Source organism: Globicephala melas, chromosome 6 (genome assembly GCF_963455315.2).
Source record: "Globicephala melas chromosome 6, mGloMel1.2, whole genome shotgun sequence".
NCBI classification, from domain to species: Eukaryota; Metazoa; Chordata; class Mammalia; order Artiodactyla; family Delphinidae; genus Globicephala; species Globicephala melas.
This window is the reverse complement of record NC_083319.1, coordinates 111,389,760-111,414,842: the sequence shown is the minus strand read 5'-3', so window position 1 is coordinate 111,414,842 and position 25,083 is coordinate 111,389,760. Positions and strand designations below refer to the sequence as shown.

The window sequence follows — 25,083 nt, the reverse complement described above, 5'->3', positions numbered from 1 at the left end:
ACATCACAATAGTACATTATGTGTCCCCAGGTATTCACAACACCATTTATAAATATTCTAGACAAATGATTGAGCCTCTACCAGATCAAGGCTCTTGATCTAAAAATCATGAAATACTGGGTACAAATTACTATGTTCTATCCATTCCTAGACATCATATACCTATATGTACACATGTATATATATGTAAATATATGCATATATATTTAATTGTACGTGTGTGTAGTTATGGCATATCCATTTTTTAAAATTCAATTGAAAATCCAAATACTTTATCTAGCTTCCATTTTGCACAGTATATCTTTATTATAAGAACAATTTACACAGCCAGCATGTGCTGACCCTCAAGGCTTCTGCTCCAGCAACTTGGGATCAGACCCCACCCCTGATAGGGTGGTGACAGCCACTGAGCAGAGGGGAAGTCCCATCCCTCACCCAACTCCAGCTCTAGCCCCTCCATCTCCAGCCCCACCCCTTAACCCAGGAGATAGCTGCTAGTGCCCCTTGAGGAAAGATGTGACTGTGTCCATGTCAAATCCAGCCCTGCACCAAAGGCACTGGGCACATGAGTCTGTATAGAGATGCTCCCACATAAGAACACCCCTTCAAGACTGCAATAGGTGACTATTGCGCCTAAATTCATAGAGGCTGAGAAAGTTAGGCAAAATGAAAAGGCAGAGGAACTGGTCAAAATTGAAAAAGCAAGAGGAAATCCCTGAAAAAATAAATAATGAAAACAAAAATAATTTACCAGATTAAGAACTCAAAGCATTGGTAATAAGAATGTTAACTGAGTTAGGGAAAAGAATAGATGAACACGGTGAGGATTTTAACAAGAAACTAGAAAACATAAAAAAGACCAACACAGAAATGAGGAATTGAGTAACTGAGATTGAAAACACACTAGAAGAAATTAATAGCAGACTAAGTGATACAGAAGAACACATAAATGACCTGGAAGATAGAATAATGGAAATTACCCAATAAGAACTGCAAAAGAAAAGTTGACCATGTGTGCATGGGTTTACTTCTGGGCTCTCTATTCTATTCCATTGATCTATATGTCTGATTTTGTGCCAGTACCATACAGTTCTGATGACTGTAGCTTTGTAGTATTGTTGGAATTCTGGGTGGGTTATGTCTCCAATCTTTTCCTTCAGGATTGCTTTTGAAATTTTGTGCCTTTTTTGTTTCCATATAAATTTTAGGATTATTTGTTCTAGTTCTGTGTAAAATGGCATGTGTATTTTGATAGGGATTGCATTAAATCTGCAGATTGCTCTGAGTAGTGTGGACATTTTGACAATATTAATTCTTCTAATCCATGATCATGGGATATCTTTCCATTTCTTTCTATCACTTTCAAATTTCTTCATCAATGTTTTATAGTTTTCAGAGTATAGATCTTTCACATTCCCAGTTAAGTTTATGCCTAGATATTTTATTCATTTTTTGTGTGTGATTTAAACTGTATCATTTTCTTGCTTTCTGTTTCTGATAGTTCATTATTAGTGTATAGAAAAGCAACAGATTTATGTATAGTAATCTTATATTCTGCAATATTACTGAATTCATTTATTAGTTCTAATAGTTTTTTTGGTGGAGACTTTAGGGTTTTCTATATATAGTATCATGTCATCTGCAAATAGTGACACTTTTACCTCTTCCCTTCCAATTTGGATGCCTTTTACTTATTTTTCTTGCTGACTGCTGTGAACAAAAGATGCAACTTTCCGTTGAAAGGTACTGAGATATTGTGGCCATTGTTACTGTAGTGGTACTGATTAATACATCATGCCTATGATAAATTTCAAAGGATATGGAGAACAAAAGCTCACATTTCTGGGGACTAAAAGTTTTCCTGAGTTCTTCTAATCTATCAGTTGCATTGATGGGACACGTGTCTTATCTCTCTTGATTACAGTGATGCTATTTTCTATTGTAACAAATACCCATAAACGTGGTGACTTTAAAAAGCACAAATTAATTATCTTACAGTCTGTAGATTAGAAGTCCAACAGGGCTTTCACTGGGCTAAGATATCAGCAGACTGCATTCCTTCCTGGATACTTCAGACAAATCCATTTCCTTGCATTTTCCTTCTCCTAAAGGCTGCCTGTTTTCCTTGGATCATGGTTTCCTTGCTCAACCTCAAAGCCAGCAATGTTGAGCTGAGTACTTTTCATGCTGCCGTTTCTGTGATTCTCTACCTTCCTCTTCTACTTTTAAGGCCCCTTGTGATTCACTGTGTCTTCCAGGATAACCCAGGATAATCTCCCATCTAAAAGCATTTAATTTAAAGTCACAAATTCCCTTTTGCCACGTAAGGTAACCTATTCCCAGGTTCAAGGATTAGGACGTGTACTTACTTGAAGGATCACTATTCTGCCTACCACAATACTATTGTCTCATTTTTTGTCTTTCATTAGTGTAAAGCAGTTATCAATATATAGCTCTAAATCATAAGGAGGATCAGTAAAGTATGTGAATTAAATGATTTGGAAATCTGACCTTCTATGCAAAACTTTCTGCTTTCTTTGTCCAACTTCTAAAAGGCACAATTAGTTAATCTAGTCCATGCTCTAGCTGGCAAACGGACTCTGACTCATCCTTGTTTGAGTTTGCATTTTAAACAATTTTAAATCATGAATTTGCCTTAACTGTCCCAATCCAAATTTAAAAGTTTTGTGAGTTATGAAACCCCATTTTTCTCAAGAAAAGTCTACCACCATTCTTTTCATAAGTCTACAATAAATCAATATTTGACTAAACAGGTTTTCGTGTTTTATATAACATTATATTATATACACATTTCTAAATATCCACCACTCTCTGCTACTGATACCCTTTGCGCTGCTTCTCTGTGCTATGCTTTAATAATAATAACCCCCCATGAGTTCATCCTGCAGCTTCCTCAGCCAGTGTCCTTGGCACTGAGGGCTTACCTATCAGCAGTACAGGGAAACAACGGACAGGCTTAAACACTTGTGGACTGTGACAAATACAACACACTCCATAAAAGCCAAACTGCTAATAAAGGTGGCATTATGTAATAATGCGTAAATCTATTCAATGCAACATAGCTTTTCACATTTTATGTTGAGACAGAGGCTGCTGGCGCCAGTGGAACTGGCTTGAGAAACTCATTGAAATTAGAAGGATTAGCAATTAACTACTGGAAGGAAATGGAACAGATCCATTGTAATCACTTGCTGGTACCCCTGCTTTAACCAAACTGTCTTTTCTCCTCAACTCAAACACATATATATTTACAACATAGTTATAATGATGCTTTTATGTACCATAGGAATTTTTGAATGACTTGTAAATAAAAGTCTGCCTTTTCCTCAATACCCCTTTTGAAAACTAATTGATGTGCATTACATTAGCTGACCTCCCACAAACTGAGTCCTAGATAAATTAGTTATTATTGTTACTATCTCTTCCTCTCCCATTGATAATTCTTCTATGATATCATGACTATGTTATTATGTCTTCTCATCTTCACGCTACAAGACTCAATGCTTTTCCTTCTCCCTATAAATCCCCACTTGTTTCTTTAATGACAATGGGAAGAAAGAAGCGGGGCAGGAAGGAATGTCTTCTACTTCTGCCCATTAAGGGTTAACTGCTATAAAACCTGCCATTTGGCCAGAAGCAAATGGAGAAAACCAACAAAAACTTAAGCAAGGGTTTTCAAACATTAGACGACAGGCAGTGACGGGCTATAAACCCTGACAGAAAGGAGACAATGAAATGAGCCCTATCACTCCACCAGATTACTTCCCAGTGAGTCATCCCTCAGAGCTGGGAAATCATGACAGCCTGAGGGCCTTGCTGAATTACAGAGACAGAAATCCTTTGGAGAGGCTGGCCCTGTTGGAATTCCCAGGTGAGAACTGGAGATTTGCAGCGGCCGGCCTGAGTCTCTGGATGCTGGGGGGTGCAGGTGGGAGATGACAGGACAGAAGCACTAAAAGCAGCGGACTGTACAATTCCAATGGGGCTGGAAGTTATCTTCCCGACAGCAAAACGGGATACTGGTTTCACACGGTGATTGGGTAGAGTTCTCATAATGGACGTACCTTCGTAGAGAGACCAAGTAGCCCTCGACTAACTACCCTGGGTCTGCCATAGAAAAAGACTGAAAGCAGGCATCTAATGGGAAAATCCAATCCTCACACTGCCTAAGAGCATTGTAATTGAAATTCAGAAGTATTTTATAAAATCCAACAAAATGCAGCACTCAACAATATAAAATCTACAAGGGAGACATCTATCAAAAATCACACCTCGCTATCCATTATATCTTAATAAAGCTGGAAAAAGAAGAAAAATAATAAAAGAGTTAATTATTCCTTGTAGAGCAATTACATAATGATAACAAGCCTAGCTAGCAACATATCAAGGATTCAGTAACATTGAAAAATAAACGTTTTAAGTAACCGAGGATATTCTGTTGACAAAAAGACCTGTGGAAATCACTGATTTTTTAAAATGCTGATGGAAAATTTGACTAAGATGGGTATAAGGTTACTTTCAGGAAAACGCAAACTGGAAATGCACTATGTCATTATTTAATATGCAATGTAACTCTATAAAAGAATCTACCTTGGATCCATCTCTAGTTGAATTTTCATTTTTGAAAAATCAGAAACAGTTTTTGCTGCGAGTCTCTTTTCCCTAGCACATAATCTGATGGCACAGCTCATAAGGTATCAAGAATTTGTTACCTTACAGTGCTAATGAAGCAAAGACCAAGGCCGCGTAACCTCCTTGTGACTGCCAACCTAGACAATGACAGGCCACTCATCACGAGAGCAGTTCAAACTCATACTCGCTACTGAAAACGGCTTGACCTTTATGTCTGTCTGCTGATGCGCTCGCAGCATCACTTTTGATAAAGGTAGAATAATTGTAAACAAGGGATATAGTTTGTATTTTGTAATTTTAATCTTGAGAATATCAGTGACACTCGAGAGTTATTTAGACACCAGGTTGAAAACTCTAAGACTGGAGATGAGAGCAGTGAATGCCAGCAGTGAAAAGACCCTGGTTAGGTGGTAGGTCTGGGAAGTAGCAAAGACCTGGTGACAGGTGGACCTTACACTCATATTCAACAGCTCAGTCAAGCCCAGGCTGGAGGTCAGTTTTGGAAGAGCAGTAAGGCAGCCTCTTGTAAGTGAGACTCCCTGAACCACTCTGTGTAGTCAAAAACAGGCAGATTGGCATGGGAAGTGGAAAGTTGTTTCTAGGTAGCGGAGGTCTCGAGTGGAGAGAACTGAACTAACACAGAGTGTCAGTAGGTATTCTCCCAGTCGTAGCGTGGATTGGAGGCCTTCCAGAGCCTACTGGTCCTGGCATCTGGCAGTGCACACTGCCACAGGGGAAGTACACTTAACTGTGCACATCTTTCCTTTGGCACTAGAGGTGTGGCAGGATATTGTCGCTGCTATGGACCCCATGACACTTCCTCCATTTGTACAGCTTGACTGCAAGCTCTTCCTGGCCTTGGAGAAAGACCCCTACACCGGAAAGCAGAGGAAAGGCTCTAGAGCCTCAGGTCCACACTCTGTGCTATAAGGGGACTTACTCCAGAGATAAAAAATGACTAAGAGCAAGGGCTTCATGCCCCTGAGATTAAGGAAACAACCTCCTGTTTGGGCTATGGAGAAGAGGATAGGAGGAGACATGAGGAGACCTCAAACTCCAGTGGAATTCTACAAGGGGTCTCAGTGATCACCCTCTGTAACTTGGAAAGAGGGAATGACAGAAGCCTAAAAGGTTTCAGAGATCCTAGAGCAATGGGGACTGCAGCTCCTGTCAACCAGGGAGAGCTCAAGGAGGTATAAATAATCAAGTTCCGTACTGCCCAGCATGAGGTGGGTGCAGAAGAAGGACCACCCATGACTGAGCTCAGTTTGATGTGGAAGGGCCAACAAGACGCCCCCAGACCTAGAGGGGTCTTTTGGACAGAGATGGAAGACAAGGCCAGAACAAGAATGGCCCAGAGGTTGCTAGCATGGACAGATGACCCTCAAGGACGGAACTCTCATGCCCTCACCAAGGAGTTGGAATTAGATATAACTTCAGGGAAAACCTTTGTAGCAGAGGGGAAACAATGAATTAATTAACTGAGATTATGTTAGGGGCTCAGTGTAGAAAGAAAACTGAGTCATAGGTCACCTGAGATTGTGGACTGAGGTTTGTTTCTGCTATAGATGTTGAATTTCTTGAAGCAGAAACTGTCTTCCCCATCTTTTCTATCTTCACATCACCCAGCATATTTTTACCAACTTAATCGATTTTTGTTGAGCACCTGCTAAGTGCTAGCGACATTAGAATTAGCTCTTCCACATTCTAATTAGAATTCTAATTAGAATTAGCTTTAAGTGCATAGGAAATCCCCATTAGACTACAAGGCATTGAAGACATGGGCAAATATTTGCAATATGGTGTGATAAGCACCATAAAAATATGTGTTCAAGGAGTGATGGTGGCACAAAAGATGTGATGATTTAATCTGTGGGCGGGAGGCAAGTCAGAGGGGACTTTAAAGAAGACAGTTTCTAAGACCTTTTTAAAGATAAATAGGAATTTACCAAATGCTCCAGCAGAGAAAAGGTTTTTCAGGGCTGAGAAACAACACTGACAAAGGCAGAGTCATGAATAGAAATGGTTTTTTTCAAAAAGAACAAATGCAAAAATTACTGATTTACATATGATGAAATCTTCCTATTTCAGCTTAAATTGTGGAATGGTGGTAAAACCCAAAGGAAATAATGTTGGTAAAACTCACCAGAAGCTACAATTATTTAAAGAAATATTCACTTTACAAAGGTCAGAAAAAAATATAGCCCAGTAAGCTGAAGAAAAAAGTTACCAAACAGTCCAATAGATAGAAATACATAACCTATTATCAAAAGAAAACTCAATCAATAGAATCTGATGTAGGAATAACAGGGATCATAGTATAAAAACACAATTATTTTAAAACAGCTATCGTAAATGTTTTACATGTTCAAGAAGATGGAGGAATACATGAGCGTGCTAAGAAGAAAAACAGGTACAGCATTGATTTCCTGAGGCTGCTGTAACCAAGTACCACAAACTGGTGACTTAAAACAACTGGAAAGCATTTTCTCACAGAAGTCTGAAATCAGTTTCACTGACGCCAAAATCAAGGTGGGCTGTGCTCCCTGGGCAAGCTCTGTGGGAAGGCCTGTTGCTGCCACTCGTAGTGACTTCTGACACTTCCTGACCCGTGGACACACTGCCCCAGCCTCTGTCTCAGTGGCCACACTGCCTATTCTCTTCTGAGCGTGGAGCACGTGCCCGTGCCTCTCTCTTCCCAGACACGTGCTGCCAGAGTAACCCTGATAATAAGAGGAGCCTCACAGGGTAACACCCTCAATTACATCCGCAGAGACCCTTTTACCTTACAAGGTACCGTGAAGAGTGCAGGAATAAGGGCCTGGGGTCTCTAGGGGCCATTATTCTGTTGACCACAGATGATAAGCTTAAGAGCCACCTGAAACTTCTAGAAATTAAACATAAAATATAGAAGGTGGAAAATACACTGGGAATAAGAGCAGACTGTATACAACTGAAGAGAACACCAGAGAAGTTGAAGGCATAACAATCAAGTAAATTCAAAATGAAACATAGAAAGAAGAAGAATGATAAAATCTCAGTGAAGCATTGGGTAATACAGAACAGTCTATCATACTTTAGAGTCCCAGAAGTTGAGGGGCAGGTAGACAGAAGAAAAACTGTGTAAATAATGTGCACAGATTTCCAAATCTGATCAAAACTCTGGACTAATAATGCAAGAAGCTCAATGAAATCCAAATAGATGTAACATTAAAAATAAACTTACATTATATAAAATTGGTGAAAATGAAGAAAAAATACTAAAGTGCAGCACAAAAAAAAGAGATTCCAAAAAAGAAAGAGAGAGAAAGAAAGAGGCCATTCTAGAATTCTAAATCCCAGAGAAAATGCCTTTCCAAAAATGAAGATAAAATGAAAACGTGTTCAGGAAATCAGAAGCTGAAAGAATTCACACCAGCAGTACTGCACAATAAGGAAGGTTAAAGGAAGTTTTTTTTCAGCTAAAGGAAAAGGATGCCAGTTAAAAATGTCTAAATTTAAAAATTGCAGATAAATGTAAAATACATTATTTGTTAATATGTTAAATTGTTTAAAGCAAAGGAAAAACACGTATTTATAATACATATGTTGAAGTGAATGTATGACAATAATATACCAAAGGGTATGAGAAATGGAGAAATGGATGTATATGGTCTTAAGGTTCTTACACTATTGACGAAATGGAGTGCTATTAATTGAATGCAGACTAGGATGAGCTAAAGTTGTAAAGTGTCAACCTTATGCAGCCACTAAAAAAGTAAAAGAATGAGCTATAGTTAAGGCACTAATAGTGGAGATACAACAAAATTATACAAATATTGAACCCAAAGTGGGCATGGAAAAAGAAACAAAAAAGAAAACTTAAAAATGGGACAAATACAAAATAAAGAGAAAGTTGGTACTTTTACACCCAAACGTATCAATAATTACATTTAACTACATTTAATTAGAAGATAGAGGGGGTCAAACTGAACTAAAAGAGCATGACCCAACTGCATATTGTACACTAGATATAAAAACATAGATAAAACATACACAGGAGGTGACTTAAAAATAAGAAAGGAAAACACTGAAACACACTGTTGAAAAATTAATCAAAATTAAGTGGAGTTCTTATACTAATTAAAGGAAAATTGGACTTCACAGTAAGAAATATTACAAGAGATGAAAAGGTATTTTTATAATTAAAAGTGTACCAATTTATCAAAATGAAGAAAGAAGACACTAAATATTTGTATACCTAAAAATGCAGCTCACGATACATGAAGCAAAAAATGACAGAACTAAAAGTAAAAATATCAATTGACGCACAGTTAAAGAATAAACGTTTTTTTTTTTTTAAAAAAGAGGGATATAAAAGACCTTGAAAAACTATCTTCACTGTGTTGTAATTAATATTTATGGAACACTACTCCCCAAATCAGAGGAATACACATTCTTTTTAAGTGTACGTGAAATAGTCACCAAGACAGAACATGTTCTGTGCTATGAAATAAGTGCCACAATACTTGAAAGGTTTTCATTAAATAGAATATGTTGTCTCATCACAAAGGAACTATATATCAACTATGTATCCCTATGTTATATCTATCTATCTATGTTACATCTATGTATTCTCACACACACACACACACACACATCTGGAAACCCCCCAAATATCTGAATATTAAATGACAAGTTTCTAAATAACCCATGAGGAAAAAAGTCATCAAAAGAGAAATTGGAAAATATTTTGAACTGAATAAAAATGAAAGTACCAAACATAAAAATGTGTGGTATGCAAGCTAAAGCAGTGTTTGGAGACAAATGGAGAGAATTAAACACATACTAAAAGGGAAGAGCATCCTAAAATCAATGATACCAGCTTTTAGCTGAAAAAAAAACTAACAAAAGAAGAGGAAAGGAAATATAAATAACCAGAGGAAAAAATAATGAAGACACAAAAGTAATGAAACAGAAAACATGAAAAACAATAGAAAAACCAATGAAGAAAAAAGCTTTTTCTTTGAAAAGACTAATAAATTTTATAAATCTCTAGCCAGACTTATCAAGATAAAATAATAGAAGAAAAAGATTAGCAATATCAGAATGAAAAAGTCACCATGGCAGAGCCTACAGACATTAGAAAGACAGTAAAGATGATTATGAACAACTTTATTCATATTTATTCAACTTTATTCACTATTCACAACTTTATTATGACAACTTAGATGAAGTGGTCAAATTTCTTGAATGACGCAAACGACCACAGTTCACACAAGAGGAAAAAAATGATGTGAAGAAGCCTGTAACTATAGACAAAACACAATTTTTAATTTAAAACCTTCTTACACAGAAAACTTCATGCCCATTTATTTGCCCCTGATGAATTCCACCAAATATTTAAAGGAGAAAAGTTACCAATGACAAACACAATCATCCAAAAATTGAAGATGAAGGAGTACATTCCAACTCATCTTATCAGGCCAGTACTAGACAACAAAATCAGACAAAAACTTACAAGAAAAGTAAATTACTTCCCAATAACTCCTATGAACATGGAAACACAAAAGCTTAATAAAATAATGGCAAACTGAATCCAGTGACTTATAAAAGAATAGTGCATCATGACTAAATGGGATTTATCTCAAGAATACTAGATTAATATTTGAAAATCAATCAATGTAATCCATTATGTTATAGGGTAAAGTAGAAGAATCTCTGATTTTTATCAAAAACTGCAAAAACAAATAGACAAAATTTAATATTCATTATGGCATTTACTCAGTGAACTACGTACAGAAGAAATCTTCCTCTACTTGAAAAATGACAACTGTGATAAACTAATAGCTTATACTATACTTCATGATGAAAACAATAAATATTCATCTCCTAAGATCCAACTCAAAGACAAGTATATCTGTTCTCACTGCTTATATTTTTAAGGCATTCAAAATAAATACAAATCACGCAATTTTTCTTGTTTGGAGATGACAACCTTCCATATGATAAATCATGAGAAATCTACAAAGAAGCTATTAGAACTAATAAGCAAGTTATGATAACTTTTGCTTTTTAAAAGACGTTGTTAAGGAAAATTAAGAACATGGGCAAGACACAGACTGGGCTAAATATTTGTGAAATATATATCTGATACTTTGTATCCAAAAATGTATTAAACACCTGCAATTCAAAAACAAGACAAACCATTCAATCAAAAATTTGTAAAAATATTTGAATTTTTTCAAGGAAAATATACCAATAATTTCATAACATATGAACAGATGCACAGTATCTTAACTCATTAGATAAATGCATATTCATGCTACAATGAGATAATACTACCCACCCAATATAATGCCTAAAAATAGGAAGACTCTCACTACCAACTGTTGATGAGGATACAGGGCAAGAACTCACACATTTCTCTTAGGTATTCAACACAAAGAATTGAAACGGGTATGTCCACAAAAACACTTGCAAGTGAGTATTTGTGTCAGCTTTATTAAAACATCAGAATGGAAACAACCCAAATGTCCACCTTCAAGTGAATACATGAATAATTGTACAAAATTGTATATGACCAGGCAATAAAAATAAATGTAGTTTATTCACAAGATGGATGAACTGCAAATTTACCATGAGATGGATTCCAGAGAGAGAAGGCTGGTTATGATTCCCTATGGTTCAAGAAATAGGAAAGTTATAGTGACAGAAAGCAAACCAGTGCTTTCCTAATTTGGTAGGAGATGGGAATTATCCACAATGGTTAGGAAGGAATTTTTGAGGTTGTGAAAATGGTCTATAGCCTAATTGTGCTGGCATCACACAACTATATGTATTTGTTAAGATTCATCAAGCCGTACATTTAAAATTGATTCATTTTACTGTATGTTACACATTCTACTCCTCAAAAGATAGTGTTATGAAAATTAATAAAAGTATACCTCAATAAAGCAGAAAGAGGAGAGGGAGTGAGAGACAGAGACAGAGACAGAGAGAGAGAAGGAGGAAGGGAGAAAAAGAAAAAGTAAAGAACCCTGTCTATGTTACCCTCAGTTGCTAAAACCCTACTGTCTTTCTCCTCTTCATAAGAATAATGAAAAATATATAATTCTACTTTTTTCCTAAAATATTTAAAGCATATACTTAGCAAAATATGGCTTTGCCATTTGCTACAATGATGACATTGACTCTTGAATGTTCCCATTATTAACTGCTAATTCTAGTATTTTTATCTAAATCCACAGGCATTTGGTCATCACTGCCTCACAAGATATAGCTGACCACTATTTTCTCTTTCAAAATTCTTGGGCACATGGTTTTTGAAACACAACACTATTCTGGTTCCCCTTCAACTGCTGTTTCTAAGGCTGACTTCTGCTATGCTTTTAAATTGAAGTATAGTTGATTTACAATGTTGTGTTATTTTCTGCTCTGTATAGCAAAGTGATTCAGTTATACACATATATACTTTTTTATATTCTTTTCCATTATAGTTTATCATGACATACTGAATATAGTTCTTTGTGCTACACAGTAGCACGCTGAATAAAAATCATTTTACAAAAACACAATTGAAAATTAACATGTATTGAGCAACTAAATTATCAAAACTCTTTACTTTGTAAGGCACTATTGACTATTTGCTTTTTTCTCACTGTCACCACTCAGTAGAATAAAATGTTTTGCATTTATCTTACATTTTGACAAGATGGTATTCACTGAACTAACTTTTGATTAAAACTACTATGAATTTTCTGTTATTTTTATTGATACAATATTATGAATTGACTTTTTTCCACTGTTTCTTTTCACTTTTTTTTAAACTGAACTATAGTTGATTTACAGTGTTGTGCTAATTACTGCTCTGTACAGCAAAGTGATTCAGTTATATACACATATACATTCTTTTTTTATATTCTTTTCCATTATAGTTTATCATAAGATACTGAATATAGTTCTCTGTGCTACATAGTAGGACACTTGTTCATCAGAGGCAAAATATTCTCCGACATAAATCATACTAATATTCTTAGGTCAGTCTCCCAAGGCATAGAAATAAAAACAAAAATAAACAAATGGGACCTAATCGAACTTACAAGCTTTGCACAGCAAAGGAAACCATAAACAAAATGAAAAGACAACCTAGGTAATGGAAGAAAATATTTGCAAATGATGTAACTGACAAGGGCTTAATTTCCAAAATACAAAAACAGCTCATACAACTCAGCAACAAAAAACCAAACAACCCAATCAAAACATGGGCAGAACACCTAAACAGACATTTCTCCAAAGAAGAAATGCAAATGGCCAATAGGAACATGAAAAGATGCTCAACATCACTAATTACTAGAGAAATGCAAATCAAAACTACAATGAGCTACCACTTCACACCAGTCAGGATGCCCATCATTAAAAATTCTACAAATAACAAATGCTGGAGAGGGTATGGAGAAAAGGGAACCCTCCTGCACTGTTGGTGGGAATGTAAATTGGTGCACCCACTATGGAGAACAGTATGGAGGTTCCTCAGAAAACTAAAAACAGAATTACCATATGATCCAGCAATCCTACTACTGGGCATATATCCAGACAATAATCCAAAAATATACATGCACCCCTATGTTCACAGCAGCACTATTCACAGTAGACAAGACAAGGTAGCAACCTCAATGTCCATGGACAGAATTGACTGTTTTTTGCTGCTTCTTAACTGCGTCATTTATTCAAGCTAACATGTGTTATTTCTACTTGATTGCTAAACATAATTTTAGTACTAAATTTTTCTGTTTATAACTAATAGATAAACAACAGGTCAATACTGGGTAGTGGATGTTTGGGGGATTCAAGGGAAAGACAATATGGGTAAAAATCCTCACTGTACAATTTCCTATTTAGAGAGAAATAATAGGATTGGATTTAAACAATAGATTATTCATAGGATGCTATGTAATTTAATATTTTAAGTAGTTATATGATTAAATTTCAATCATATAATGTCTCTAAAATGCATAGAAAAGTGTCTATGTCTATCCCAGGACAAGTATTCAAGATATATTTACATATTTGATTTTGGGCACTAAAAACAATGTTAGAAATACAAAAACATCTTTAGGAAAATAGTGAAATTATCTGTATCCCCACTATCCTTTGATATATTTTCTCCACAGCTTAGCACACTTAATTCTAGTCATTTATTTTTTTTGGAAATTATAAAATTAACTACGGATTTAAATACATGTAATATCAAAATTATTTGATTTTATGTACCTTATTTATTTTATGTATGAGTAACCTTCTCCATGTAATTAAGTAATCTGCAAACTCCAAATCCCCAAACTTCATCTACTGTGATTATTATACTTCTCAAAAAAAGATTGAGAGTTCATAAATTTCCTAAAAATTTGAAAATATCTTTAAACTCAAATTCATTTTCTAAGTGAAAAAATATTTAACCTTTTGTATTCTATTTTAGGAGGAAAAATATTCGTGTGATCACATACTATTGAATAGAATCTACTAAAGCATAAACATGAATTATAACCGTTACAATTGTGGAAATGTTTTAACTCTGACAGTCATTTTAGTCAGCAAGGAATGGAAAATTATCAAATTCAGTGGTCTTTTATTTCTTGACTTCATGCCATCTTAAAAAAATCAATTTGTAGAGAATAACTGGAAATTGTAAAATGAGAATATGCCATAATGGAAATAATTGATATGCAAGGAAATTATATAATCAACATCAGGAAAAAAATGTAATTCCAAAAAGTTCACAAAAATTACATTTAGTATTAAATGAATACATATTAGTATTTAACATAATACAGTAATTATGTCATGTATTTCCAAACCTGATACATGAAGGAAACAGGAACATGTCTTCCTAGTACTTGGAAGTGAAACTTCTTTCTGACTTTCTTCCTGGAAATTGTAAAATCAAAATCAGCACATAGTAGATCTGGTTATAAATTCATAAAATAACACTAAAAACGGAAAGAGTCAGTGGCTTCTAACTAGGCTGTAAATGATGATACTGTATTTTAAGAAAACACGTATCCATGGGAATAATTTGAATCAAATTGAAAGGGTCTTGACTGAACATGGTTCATCTGAGCTCCCACCAAGAGCGAGAATCTCATTGCCTTCAGACTCAGATTCAGAATCCTGGGCAAATGTTTCCCTTTTCTAAAGACTGTATAATATTTATAGACTTTATAATATGTTGTTCCTAATTTTTGAGACATCCAATTTACATTCTTTTCAGTAGAATATAATCTCCACGAGTGCAAGATTTTTGTCTATGGTGTTAACTACTGTATTCTCAGTATCCAGACCAGTGCCTGGCCTAGACTAAGCTCTCAAACATGCACTGTTGATGGACTGAAAGAGTTCCATGCATATGTCAACAGCTGTCAAGTTTTTGTTTTACAAGGAGACAATATAATGATCTGCTCCCCTTAATATTTTAATTTGGTGGATAATTGCATTTCTCAATGCTCATGACAGCGGAAAAAGTTGACAAAGAAATGCGCCCTTAAAAAATATGCCAGGCTTAAAAAAATATACATATATATATGCCAGGCTCATGTTATATAGCTAAAGAGGTACTTTTTTTCAAACTTTCAAAACCAATAATTAAAATGATCCCTAAACAATTCCAAAACTACACAAAATGAAAGCTTCTGAGGTCCAGCCTTATCACAATTTAAAAAATGCAAACTACTATAATGGGTAATGTTTGTTAAGTACTAATTCAGAAAATATTTAAAATATTGACAACAGCCAGTATTGATGAGGATGCAAGAACACTGTTTTCCTTAGGCTGTTGGTATGAATGTTCATGAGCACAATTTCTTGATTATCAGCTTGGCAATGTTTATATATATACATGAATTCCTGCCCCAGGAATTTAACATCCTAGAATTTATTCTACAAGATGTATCCATCCATGTTTATAATGATATATATGTATATATATATATACACTAAGATGCTGATTGTAGAATATCTGGTGCACTAAAATTTGTAATAAACTCAATAATGATTTCAAGTGTATTGGTACATATGTTATAATAAACAGTGTGGGAATATGTACATGGTTACTTGGTAAGTAAAAATAAGTTTCAGAAAAATATATGCAATACAAATTTTTGGGGGAAAATATACATGTGTGCATGCATACACATACATGAACAAATATACATATATAGAAAATATATGTATATATTTGTATAATATATATTATACATACATTTGTGTGTATCGGTGGATGTGTGAGATACACGTGCATAAGTGCACTCATATATATGTATTTGTGTGTGTGTTTATTTAGGTAGGTGTTCCTTAGAAAGTGGTACCTCCGGGAAATTGAATGAGGAAAGATATGCACACAAGCTATTTTTACAAAAAAATCTCAGTTATAAATGAAATATCTTAAATTTTTAAAAAATGACTTGAATATGAAGTCAGTTTAAGAAAATCAGAGCAAAGAAAAGTCAACTTCAATTTAACAGCTACTGGACTATATTATGGCTGTTCGCCTGACCTTATCAGGATAGAAGGAGATTGAAAACATATGTTTAAATGAACTTGTACTTTTGTGTTCATGTTTCCATTTGAATTTCAACAAACTCAGTTGTAAAAATAAGAGTTTTACTTAAAAAGTAAAGGAAACTTCTTTGCTCTCCACTTTTAATTTTTCTTATTTTAACAATTTCAAGCTTACAGAAAAATTGAGACTACAGTAAAAATAAGTCTCTTCTGAACCACTTGGGAGTAATTTGCTGACCTGATGTCTCATCTTTCCTCTTTACTTCAGTATATATTTCTGACAAACAGGACATTTTCCTAAACAACTAAAATTCACTGTCAAAATCAGCTAATTAACATAAATACCATCTGATCCCGGGATGAATTCATGTCTCAGTAATGCCTTTTAGTTCAAAAGGTTCCAGCTGAGGGTCATGGAGCACATTGCTGCCTTGTCTTTTAGTTTTATTCAGTCTAGATGAGTTCCTCAGGCTTCTCTTGATTTTTGTGACCTCGAGTTTTTGAAGATTACTGGGTATTTATTTTGTAACGTCTCTCTAATCACATTTGCCTGTTCACCATAACTAGATTCAAGCTATGTATCTTAGGCAGGAATGTCAGAGGACTCATTCCAAATGTTGCTGTAGCCTCATTGCATGTACAGGTTGGCACAATATTTCAATTTACTGATGAAATCCACCTGCTCACTTTATTAAATAAGGTACTTACTGTCTGCCAGACTTCTCCACTAGAAAGTTATGCCTCCCATCACAATTAACAAGCATTTTTCTGGGAGATGCATCGTAATTCTCCATACTTCATTAAAATTTCAATTTACTCAAGTATTTATGTCTATATGTGATCGTCATTTCCTCTTTTGTTTAATGGGCTATTTTTAATTACTATCATTATTTATTTTGATCTTCAAATTGTCCCAGTTTTGGGCAGGGAATCCTATCATTTTGTGTCCTTTGTCATATTCCCTTTTTTTCATTTAGCAATGCCTTTCTTTCTGGCAGAAGATATTCCATGTTCTTTTGTATTTTCTTTGTCCTATAGTCCATGAATCACCAGTTTCTCCAAATAGCTCTGTTTTGTTTTTGTTCTGGGGGATAATGTGAAGTAGAAACTAAGTTATGGCCACTAGATGTGCTGATTTTTATTCCATACCCCAAGCCATCTCAGTGGGTATTAGAGGCTGTACATGTATGTATTCACACACACACATAGACATATGCACATCCATGTTAATCTCCATATTTATTTCTACATCCATTTCTATGCATTAAAGGCCATGAGTTCACAGTGAAATATCCCATTTAGATCCAAACCACAAGGTTCAGTCTAGTTTTTCCTCTCTGTGGGTTTCTCCTCCTACATGCGGTCTCCTCACCGCACTTCGGTTTGGCTCTACATGGGAGAACGTCCTCGTTACCCTGCCTGGGCCCGGATGCCCGGGTGAGGATGCCCCCGCGCGTGCCTCTCCCGCAGTGACCTGGCCCTGGGGCCCGCGTTCAGGGCTGCTGTCTTCATGGTAACTGGGCTGTCTCCTCAGAGGACCTCCTCACACCGCTCACCCTCCATGACCGAGTCGCCCTCCTGCATGGGGGCCCTGCTGACCTTTTTGTGGCTCTGACTCTAAACGTGACTCTAAGGGCCATGCCCTCCCCCTCGCCGAGATGGGTGCACTCCTCCCCCCATCAGATTCCTGCTGAGTACAGGCCCTTCCCTCCTGTGATTTCACTGGCCTCACTCCACACCTGGCCTCCGCTGTCCCCATGGAAACTAGCCCCAGCCCACCTGGTCTCTGCCCCGCACCCTGAGCCACTGTGCCCCCGGCCTTCCCTGCTTTGTCCCATCTAAGAGTCCTACGCCTGAATTTCTCAGGAAAGGAAGGGAAGAACGCAAAGGAGAGAAAGAGCTGGGTGAAGAGGAATATTTGCGGTCTTGAATCCTAGACTCATTGCTCTGTGTGCTGCGCTTCCTATAAATTGATCGAGGCTCCCCAGTTCCTCAGAAGTCCATTTATCTGTTCAATAAATACAACTGAGCCCTTATCAGTCACATAGCATTTTAGATTAGTTTTTTTTTAAGTTCATACATTTGCTCATTTAAACAAAGAGAACTATTTCCCTTAGATATAAGATTTAGAATCTCATGCCACGCTAAGAATAATTCCATAATTTGATGCACTGAGAGTAGGATGTGCTATTTCATTGATAACTGATCACTATGAATAACATTTATTAAATTAACGTCCATCCATTGTATCTCTCTCTGCTTGTATATACATGTTGTAGAAAATCGGGTGTTAATCATGAGAATAATTTTGAGCCAGAAGCTATTTGAAATGAAGTGATTTCCTACCTAATCCTTCATCAGATCACTGTCCTTGAGCTTGAAATTGACTTTCAACATGACAATAATGGTCTATACCTGTATCATTAAATGCAAGCAAAGTTAACCTCGTTTGCCTATTAACCCTATTAAGTAGGTATTTTTATTATCATTGTTAACAGATGGAAAAACTGAAGTGCTGGTGTTAAGTGATCTTTTCTAAGCTCTCTGATCTTGTAAGTGATGGAGCATGGAATTAAATTTGACTTGTTATAGTTACTTACTTGAAATTCTTAATCTTAACTTTTCATGTTCTGACACCCAATCCAGTTCTCATCAGAAATTATATTTCATCACTTTTCTTTATTATATATCTCAAACATATCAAACGATACAATTCCTTTTATATGGCACTGTCCCCACTGTTTTGAACTTTGACATTGCACACCCCACCTCCATAATTTCTGTCATTGAAGATCTAGAACAGGAATCACCACTTCATTTTAAGAAACAACATTGACAAATTGTCCCCCTCCAGACTTGTAACTTATATTTCCTATATATTCAAGTATAAAATATTCAAATGAAGTTGAATATCTTTAATATAATTACTACTTACTGAGGGTTTTTTTGTGAATTGTCTCTTTATAGCCTTTGTAACTCTACACTATGGTTCTTATCATTTTGGAGGTAAATGCTAATTCACCTTAACTTCTTCTAGGCTATTCCAATGACAGCACTTTAGAATGATCAGATGGTTATTTACTGCACAGTAGAGTAAAAAATGACTGAGTTTAACTTTTGGAAGGACACAATCGATAAACCTGTACAACAGAATGGTCATTCTGTAAGAATACCTGTCAGCAGTTAGAAGAAAAAGTTTGCTCCAACTGACATACTTTAGATTATGTTTCTCTATAATGAGTGAATTTTGAGCAGTTTGGCACAGATATTCTAAGTATTCCATATCTGAGGAACAGAGTTCCTCTCCTTAGATGAGTAAAGACAGACAGTTAACCTGTGGGTAACTCATTTTTTTGGTGCACTGTGGAATACAAAATAGTCTATGGTTTATGACTGATTCTAATGAAAAGTTGAGCAATTAATATACATAAAAATGACATCACAGTGCATTAAATCTGTGTTCACTCCAGAACAATTAACGTGCCCTTTGCTTGGGAATATAGCCTAAAATATAGGAAGAGAGCACCAGCTTGCAGTCAGTAAAGAATATGCCAAAATAACAATGGACTAAATTGATAATCTATGTGGATAGCCAGACCACTTCAATTATTTTCTCAAGGGATTCTAATGTCCTTGTGATCAAAAAAGGAAAATCCCTTTTTTATCACATGTATTGGAAAGGAATTTTTTTAAACAACCTAGATTAGAAACCGTTTTAATAAGCACTGTGGTAACAGCAGGGAATCTGTTTCCATGCAAGTTTTCAAATATTTGTAGAAAACATGACAATATTACTGATAGTAATTTAACACACAGTAATTTGTATTCTACATGCATAGGCTACCCATAAATAGAAGTTAGTATAAATATTTGACGTTTCACTTTCTATATGTCACTGGGTTTTCAATTTGAATACCACCTTTACTTCTGCTCCTCAACTATAATCTTTTTGAATTTACATTTTCCCTTCTGAAGGAATAAATGCTGTTCACTGATGATTTGCTTCAAAATGGCAATGATGTATTAATGAAAATGGAACTCTGTATGTATGACTGGATACCATGTAGGCACTTTATTTACACTACTTACCTGGAAACAAGATTTTTAAATGTTTGCCATTAATTTCAGGATTATGATAATCATCTTTTTACATTCTATCATAAGCAAGATTTAGCCACAATGGGCTAGAAGTAGACCTTTACGGCCTGTTCCTATGTTTATGTTTAAGAAAAACTTCTACAATATTTGCTTAAATGTTAAGGATAATCCATATTTATATTACTTAAAATGTTCATTACATTCACTACACTTTTATTTTTGTTAGTTTTTAAAGAATTCATTTTTTAGAGCAGTTTTAGTTTCACAGCAAAATTCAGGGGAAGGTACAGAAATTTCCCATCTACTCTCTGCCCCACAAATGCATAACTTCCCCCGTTATCAACATCCCTCACCAGAGTGATACGTTCTTACAGCCGGTGAACCTATATGGACACCTCATAATCACCCAGAGTCCATAGTTTGCTCTTGGTGTTATACATTCTATCGGTTAGGACAATGTATAATGACATGTATCCATCATTATAGCCTCATACAGAGTATTTTCACTGCTCAAAAAAATCCTGTGCTCCCCCTATTCATCCATCACCCCTCCAAGCCTTGGCAACCTCTGATCCTGTCACCATAGTTATAGTTTTGGCTCTTCCAGAGTATCATGTAGTTAGAATCATAGAGTACGTAGCCTTTCAGATTGGCTTCTTTTACTTGGTAATATGCATTTAAGGTTCCTCCATTTCTTTTCAAGGCTTGATAGCTTATTTCTTTTTATTGCTGAATAATATTCCATTGTCTGGATGTATCATAAACTTTAAAAAATTTCATATTTTGAAATAATTTATATTATTTATAGGAGAAATGGAAAAAATGCAAAATATTCCCAGTGAAACCTCACCCAGTCTCCTAATGTTAATATCTCATCTTCTTCGTTTTGATAAATGTAACCTTGGTACAGTTATGAAAACTAAGCAAATAACGTTAGGACAATGCACTTAACTAAACCACATATAATATTTGATGCCAGCTGTTTTCTCACTAATGTCTGTCTTCGAGTCAGAATCCCACCTATGACATCACACTGCATTTAGTCAATCCTCTCCTTATTCTTCTCCAATCTATGACATTTCCTGCTGTTTCCTTACCTTTCATGGCCTTGACATATTTGAAGGTATTTTGTAGAATGTCCCACAGTTTCAGTTTATCTGATGTTTTCTCATGAATAGAGCAGGGTTATGAAATGGAATACAGAATACCCTAAAATCATTATTTTTCCCTTTCCATACTCTATTTTCTAAGGTGTGAGTCATTAAGTTCAGCCTACATTCAAGGAAAAGGGAGTTAAGTTTCAAACCCTGGAAGAAATATCAAAGAATTTGTGGACATATGTTAAATACACCACAGTAATTAATACATATTTGGGGGAAGATCATTTGAGGCTATGCAACTATTCTATTTCTTATTTTTTTTTTTAAATTTTATTTATTTATTTAGTTTTGGCTGCGTTGAGTCTTCATTGCTGTGCGCTGGCTTTCCCTAGTTGTGGCCAGCGGGGGCTACTCTTCATTGTGGTACGTGGGCTTCTCATTGCAGTGGCTTCTCTTGTTGTGGAGCACGGGCTCTAGGTGCATGGACTCAGTAGTTGTGGCATGCAGGCTCAGTAGTTGTGGCTCACAGGCTTAGTTGCTCCGCGGCATGTGGGATCTTCCTGGACCAGGGCTCGAACCCGTGTCCCTTGCATTGGCAGGCGGATTCTTAACCACTGCACCACCAGGGAAGTCCCTCTGTTTCTTCTTAAAGTCGGCTAATTTTAGCAACCATCAGTGGATTTTGCCTACTGCAATTATTACTCAAATGGTGATTATTTTCCTCATTACTTTTACATTTATTAATTGGAATTCTTTGATAAGGTAGATTTATCTCTTCTTCTCTATTTATTTATTCTATCACTTTACTATCAGGATGGCCTTGCCTGGTTTTCAAAATCATTCTTTTGGTTATAATTCAATACAATCAAATTTATTTTGTTGCTCATATTTTTCTTGCTTTGGTTATTGGGAGATCTTCCAGGGACGCCCCTCCCCCTTTTATTTTTAGCAATTCCTTATTTTTGCAACTACAAGATGTTCCAGACCTACTTTGTATTTTTGCTGCCTAGAATCAGCCACTTCTTCAAAGAACCATGGTTTCTTTTACTGGGGAATAGTATGTACCGCTCGTTGCAACTGTATAGTTCTCAGAGGACAGAAATAGGAAACTCATGTATCTATATTGCTAACAATGTGGATATTTGTACTAACTAACCCACACACGTATCTATATTTACTTCTACTTCTCTTAAAATAAACAGGAGTTAATAGTGGTATCTCTCTCTCATTCGGCACAAGGTTTGATCACCATTTCCTCTCTTGCTTACTTGTAACTTGTTTCCCTGGCAGTGAGAGATCTGGTTCCTATTATTGACAAAGTATCGCTTTAACCCTAGTATGTGTTTGAAGGCTTTTCAGAATTGGTGACCATACCAATGAGAAACAAATTTACCAACTACATTACAGTATTTTTATACTTTTTTCCTCCTTTGCTTTGAGCTGTACAATATTCAATCAAACTTTGCTTTCCAAAGTTACTTAGTTCTTCCCCTTTTCCTTGCTGTCTTTATGTGAGGTATATTATAGTAATTGTACCGCAGTTAAATTAGTTTGTTGGGGACTGAATTTCACTCCGGTTTTCCTAATACCCTGATTGATGTTTTTGTTGTTATTATTGTTGCTGTTTGTTTCTAAAGGAGGCCCTGGCGCCCAGGGGGTGACCGCGGAGTGCAGAGCTGGGGAGGCGGGAGGGAGCTGGTTGGGCACAGGGTCGTCCAGGGGGCCCGAGACACGGGGGGGTTTGCTGGGCAGGACGGAGGTCCCTCCCTGCTGCTGACCAGGGACGTCGAGTGGCGCTGAGGCTGGGGTGGCCCTGCGTCCTCCAGAGGCCGCGCCCTCGCCAGCCTTCTGAGGACCCGCGCGCCACACACAGGGGAGCAGGCTGGCCACCGCCCCGCTGAGGTCCACCCACTGCCCCTCCCGGGACCGATAGAAGGGTCACTCTTCTCTTTCCCTCCCTCTGTCCCAGTCCCGTGGACACAACTGGCTCAGGCAGGGCCTGCGGCGGCGGGGACAGTCAGGGCTTCGGGTTGACGCATGCCGCCGGGCCACCAGCGAGACTCCGGGCCGGAATGGGAGGCTGAGGCCTAGGGTACCGAGTCCTCCTAAGTGGGGTCCGGGGGTGGGAAGGACGGAGACAGACGAGGCCAAGAGGCGGGGTTGGGGGGGTCCCAGACGCACTCACCTGTAGGCGCCCGGGTCCCGAAAGGCCCTGTTCCGCCCTCCGCTCGCTGGCCTCGGGGCCTCGCCCCCGTGGGAGGGGTCACGCTCCGCACACGGCTCCTCCGCACGTTTTGCGCGCGCGGCGCACGGGCTCCCTGAGGCGCAGGGAGCGGCGGGCCGAGTCCAGTCAACGCCGCGAGCGCAGTTGGAGCTCCGACTGCGAGCTGAAGGGCAGGCGCCGCTGTCACCTTCTTGGAACTGTGCGCGTTCGTCAAGCTGCGCTGCCGCGGCCTGGGGCGATGGAAAAAAGCCGCCCGCCCGCCTCGGCCTCGCGCTCCTTCAGGGCTGGGCCGCGGCGCAGGATGCCGGGGCCCCCGCCCCCTCGGTTCAACACCAGGAGGACGGCAGCCAAACCGCCAGGGTGCCGGAGGTGGCCCCGCGGGGACCATGGGGTCGTCTAGGCCCCCCTTTGGTGGCCTCGCCCCCCGGTCCTGCCCACTTCCCGGAACCACGTAGGTCACCGGCACCTCGGAGGTACCGTTCCGCACCTGGACCTTCTGGTCACGGACACTGTCCCAGTCGGTGGAGGCGGGCCTCTCAGTGGCCCAGACACAGTGTCTGCAGGAGGTGGTTCTACATCACGTCCAGAATGTCCCCAAGTTCGTCGAAGTAGCACCCGAGGGCCTCAGGGCTCCTTGAAGGTAAGGGTTGACACAGGTGATGTCCAGGTTCCAGATGGGCCATGGATCCTGTTGGCAAACCTCAGCACACATGGTTCTGGCCCATCTCCCTGTCCAGGTGGTGGCCCATGTGGTCCGTCTGGTCCTGGCGGACCCGGGAAGACATGAGCTTGGACAGCCGGCCTGAGCCCCGCAGGGCCCTCCGTGGCCACTCCGAGATGACGCGGTCCCAGCCTGTCTGGCTCGGACAGGACTCAGGGATGTTCTTGGTGACAGCCTCATAGAGGGTGGCGACAAGGCCTGTAGAAGAAGCAGGTGGCCTGTGGCCCCTGGTGCGGGGCGTTCACGTGGCTCTGAGACCCCCCCCCCCACGTGGTCTTGTGCAGGTGTTCTGGGCAAAGAACTCCAGCTCGGGCTTCTCCTCCGCGTGGCTCTGAACAAGGGCTGCCTCTCAGGTGGATTCCTTATGCATTAGAGGCTTAATGAACATCACATGGCCCTGGCGGTAGTTGTTTGGAATTTCTTATTATTTTCCCTGTGACGGCAGTTCCCTGATAGTTTAAATCAAAGTTGTTAATTTGGAGATCTCTAGCTTTTTCCTTCTTGTAAAGTTAGAAGCAATGCTTATTCCTACTTTTACCATGTTAGCTGAAACTGGAATTCTTATTTTTTATAAGGTTTGAACGATTTTCAGGTGACAAGTATTATGAAATCAGACTAGTGAAATTCTCATATTTATACAAACTGGCTGTTGGCATTCGTAATGGTTATATGATTATATTTTTATAATTTTCAGTTACTATTGGAGAATGTATGCCATTCTTATTCTCTTAATACTATGAATAACTTGAGCT

The 25,083-nt window shown here is 37.8% G+C and overlaps 1 long non-coding RNA gene across 4 annotated transcripts in view; it reads right to left on the bottom strand.

The window, feature by feature from the left end:
• Positions 1 to 23,964, bottom strand: part of LOC132597519 (uncharacterized) — a 180,241-nt gene extending 156,277 nt beyond the window's left edge. For all 4 annotated transcript variants that reach the window (XR_009564438.1, XR_009564441.1, XR_009564439.1 and 1 more), the window contains exons 1-2: positions 23,572 to 23,964; positions 14,490 to 14,559 (exon numbers count right to left, since the gene is read on the bottom strand). This is a non-coding gene — a long non-coding RNA (uncharacterized lncRNA). The remainder of the gene's footprint in view (positions 1 to 14,489; positions 14,560 to 23,571) is intronic.
• Positions 23,965 to 25,083: the final 1,119 nt, after the last annotated feature.